Raw genomic sequence first — 4,829 nt, forward strand, 5'->3', positions numbered from 1 at the left:
AAAAAAAAAAAAAAAAAAAAAAAAAAGACATTTGTGGACTACAGGGGCGGACCCTACAGGGAAATGCAGGCCCTTAAAGCTTGGGCCAGGGGTGTGGGGAGTGAAGTGAACTCTTTCAGAGGCATTTAGCTTGGTCACACTGAGTCCAAACCTGGGTCTTCTCTGAGCTCATCATTTCTCTTCTCTCTTAACATCGATTGCTTCACCTAGAAAACAGCCCGATAATGGGGTTGTGAACATCCCTTGGCCCCCTGAGTTATCATAGAGGACAAGGGCATGGTCTCTAGAGTCAGACAGCCTGGGTTTAGACTCCCACTCTATCACTTGCTTGGAGACTTTGGGAATATTATCTAACCTCTTTGTGCCCTCTGTGCCTCAGTTTCTTCATCCATAAAATGGGGATAATAGTAGGACCCACTCCTCAGAATTATCATAAAGACCAGACATGGTGGCTCATATCACTTTGGGAGACCAAGGCGGGTGGATCATTTGAGGTCAGGAGTTAGAGACCAGCCTGGTCAACATGGCAAAACCTGGTATCTCCTAAAAATACAAAAATTAGCTGGGAATGGTGGTGAGCACCTGTAACCCCAGCTACTCGGGAGGCTGAGGCAGGAGAATTGCTTGAACCTGGGAGGCAGAGGTTGCAGTGAGCTGAGATGGCACCACCGCACTCCAGCCTAGGCAACAGAGTGAGCCCCGGTCAAAAAAAAAAAAAAAAAGAAGTGTCATGAAGATTAGAACTATCCAGCGCTGCACATGGTGAATCACTCTACACTGTGAGTATACAAAAAGGCTACAAATGAAGGCTCCTATGATGTTTACTATTATTATTACCATGCAGCAGGATACTGTACTTGGGACTGTCAGTGTGGTGAGGGAACAAAGACCTGGTCCTTGCCTTCCTGGAACGTGGGCCAGTGGTGGGAGGGGGTGACATATTTAAAGCACTTAGCATGGTGTCTGACCCTGGGGACTCAATACATGGTGGCTGTTACTGCTATTGTGAATGGGTGCCAGGCCCCTTGTCACCTCTAATCCACTCAACTTCTGTGAGAGGCCAGAAGTTCTGTCCCCCTTGTCACAAATAAGACACTAAAACTCCAAGAGGGCAATTAGGGAAGAGGGAGGATGTTGTGTCTACCCTTTGCTTTGGTTACTGGTCATTTGTGGCACCAGCTACAGCCAAATCATTCTCCCTTGCTAGTTGCCTCCCTGAGTCACTACCCAGCCATCAGCAACAATTTTTTGGGAGGGGTTGGAAAATGCAGGGAAGAGAAAGGACCTATGTTTGAATCAATAATCCCATTATGAATCTGTCACCCATGAATGTGTTTTACTTTTGTAATACGCTTGTGTATTTTGGGCTTACCCTGAGGGGTAAACCTTATTTTTCCTTGTGCTGGACAGTTCTCTTGAGAGAGTCTTGGGATGTGCCTTCCCCAAAGGTCCTGCTCTCACCTCCTCCCGTCATCAGACATGGGACCAGATATTCGGTTCCCTTCGTTCAGTAAAGAGGCGCATGCTGGGAGGAAAACAGGAGGGATTTTGACTCACATTTAACCTACGCACACTGAACATTTATTAATTCCTGGACATTTCGCATTGTCTCAGTGAATCCTTCCAACTACCCTGAAAGGTGTGTATTATTTTTTCAAATGAGGAAGCAACTTTGGAGAGGCTGGGTGACCTCCCCAGCAACACACAGCTGCCCAGGGCCAAGCTGGAGTCCAAGTCCACTGCATTCTGATTTTCTTAAAGATGGAACCACAGCCTCAAGCAGAGAAAGGGATCCTGGATAGAGGGAGGTTAACCCTGTCCCCAAAATGCTTGAGCTACCATGGCCCGTGGAGAATGGGAGGGAAGAAAGGAAGGGGTCCTCAGAGCGCTTGGGAAGGGCTACGCAGGTCCAGGCTGTGGGGCATCCCCAGAACCCAGGACTGCTAAGAACATCTCACCTCAGACACCTGGGCCTGGTTTTTTTTTTCTTCTAGTTTTCCAAGTGCCCAAGGAGTCACCTATACTCAGAGTTTTCTTGGAGGGCCTGGGGGAGTGGGAGGGAAGGAACAGGCTCCTGGTAATGCCTCCAGCAGCCCTGTAGAAGGCCTTCTGTCAGTCATGTTCAAGGTGCCCCTTGTAGCTCGGCTGAGGGTCTCATCCCAGCAAAATATCACCTATCAGGTTTTAGCTGCCCACAGTCCCTACATCACGACTCCCTCAGCATTAACCCTTCTTTAGCCTCTCAAGGGAAAAGCAAGACATCAGCACACGTCTTTGTCTCTCCTGCCAAGTTCAGCTTCGGGCAGTGTGGAACAATGGAAAGACGCAGCCATACAGGACTGTCCATCACCACCTGGCTGGCCACCTTGGGCTGTGTTTCAGGTTCCCCTTCAGGCTCAGATGGTGGGGCTGCCACCATCCTGATGCCCTGAGAGGGCATGTGTTCTGTTTCACAGCCCCCCATGAGACTGTTGTAAGACAATCTGTTCGAGTATTTATGCCTGCAACAAATATTTATTGAGCACCTACTATGTGTCAGCTACTATTCTTGGTGGGAATACAGTGGGGTGAAAGAAAGCAAAGCCATTGTTGTCATGGAATTTATGTTCTGCTTGTGGGGTACAGTTCACAAACAGGCAAGGACATAAGCAAGACCATTTAAGAAGGTGAAAAGTGCTAAGGAGGAAATCAAGCTGTATGAGTGACTGCAGGAGGGGCCTCTTTTGTTTGTTTGTTTTTGAGACGGAGTCTCACTCTGTTGCCCAGGCTGGAGTGCAGTAGAGCAATCTCAGCACACTGCATCCTCCGCCTCCTGGGTTCAAGCGATTCACCTGCCTCAGCCTCCCAAGTAGCTGGGATTACAGGTGTGTGCCACCACGCCCAGCTAATTGAGGGGCCTCTTTTGGATGCAGGGCAGGAGGGGCCTTTCTGAGGAGTTAGCATTTGGGCAGAGACCTGGGTGGGGAGAAGAAGCCAATCTTGGGGGGTACAGGGGCAGGGGGTGGGGTTAGAGGGTCTGCACGTGTGCATGTCCTGGGGGTCAACCAGGTAGGTGTCTCTGAGGACCAGTAAGGAGGTGACGGAGGCTAGAGGGGAAGGTGGAAGAGCTCATTGGGGTTCATAAACCGGGCCTCCTGGGCCAGGGCAAGGACTTTGAATGTTATCCCCAGTGGGAGAGAGAGAAAGCTGTCGGTAGTTGTGAAACAGGGAGGCCAGCAAGGAGACTCACTATGTGGTCCAGGCAAGAGCCAGCAGGGGATGGCTTCAGGGTGGAGGGTGGCAGTGGAGATGGAGAGAAGAGATGGCCTTGGGATTTACAGAGAAGAAATTTGAAAGTACCCAGTGCTCTCCCAAGGCAGAGTGTGACTCCGATAGTCTGTAGCTCAGAGGCCTTGGAACCTGAAGTCTTTTTGAAAACCACTTCTGTGTTCTCCCAACAGAGTCCCAGCAGCCCCCATGTCAGCTTCTCCTGGGTCGAGGGCTCTGTAGCCTCTCTTCTAACTCCTGGAAGTTTGGCTTCCAACTCTTTGTCAAATTCAGGATCAAAGCTAGGATCACACGATGAACAGTCGGTGCCCACGGCAGCCATTACTATTAAGCTATTAAGCTGTTGTAAATGTGTGGAAAGGCAGGTGGGTGTGAGGAAGGCAGAGAGCACATGACCTTGAAGGTAGCTTCCCCCAAAGACCCAGAAAGCAGGTGGGGGCCAGAGGCCTTGGCCATGGGGCATCTCGTCAAGGAAAGGAAAGGGATGTGGGCTGCAGAGGCACCACCAGGATCTGATCCCAAGAAGACATTTCCAGATTCCGTACTTATTGGCTCTCTGAGGTGCGCAGCTTGGCCCTTCTATTTAAATGACCTTGGGAAAGTTACTTCATTCTTTGAACTTTCATTTTCTCAAGCAAAAAATGGGAACGTAAGGCCTACTTTAGAGGGTTGTTGTGAGGATTGCATGAAACAATGTAAAGTCTTATAATGGACAGTGATTATTTTATGGACTGTTGTACATTTCAATTTGATTCCTATTTAGGGAAATTCCCCAACTTACGAGTCCTAGTGGAAGACAGAGTTTTGTGCGTGTTTTGTTGTTGTTGCTGTTTTTTTTGAGATGGAGTCTCATTTGGTCACCCAGACTGGAGTGCAATGGCGCAGTCTAGGTTCGCTGCAACTTCTGCCCCCTGGGTTCAAGCGATTCTCCTGCCTCAGCCTCCTGATTAGCTGGGACTACAAGTATGTGCCACCACGCCCAGCTAATTTTTGTATTTTCAGTAAAGATGGGGTTTCACCATGTTAGTCAGGCTGGTCTTAAACCCCTGACCTCATGATCCACCTGCCTCAGCCTCCCAAAGTGTTGGGATTACAGCTGTGAGCCACCGTGCCCAGCCCAGAGTTCTTATTCTGCAATGAAACCGGAAATGCCAAACATTTGCTTTTTTAGCTTCCCTTGCAGCTAGAATGTGGCCATGTGACCTGGGCTCCACCGGTCAGAAGCAATCATCTTGGACTTTTAGCCAAAGTCAGTGACATGAAGAGCAAGAACCATGGAGAATCTTCTCTGGTAGCAGTAGTGGTTGCAGCCAAGATCAAGTTGCAGGGCAATAAGTTTGCAACAGAATTCCGTGCCCAGGGTTGACGGTGGTAGCAGTGGGGGCCTCGGCACTTGCCTAGGGTCCAGTGAAGGTGACAGTAATCATAGTAGCTTCATCAGACTAGTACTGTGGCAAGATTTTGGGCACTGATTCTGGTCTCTAAACCTACTGGTGAATCTCTGAGCTACTCAGTGTCTTCCTTCCTTCCTTTCTTTCTTTCTTTCTTCCTTCCTTCCTTCC

This window comes from Piliocolobus tephrosceles, chromosome 6 (assembly GCF_002776525.5).
Source record: "Piliocolobus tephrosceles isolate RC106 chromosome 6, ASM277652v3, whole genome shotgun sequence".
In the NCBI taxonomy this organism is placed as follows: domain Eukaryota; kingdom Metazoa; phylum Chordata; class Mammalia; order Primates; family Cercopithecidae; genus Piliocolobus; species Piliocolobus tephrosceles.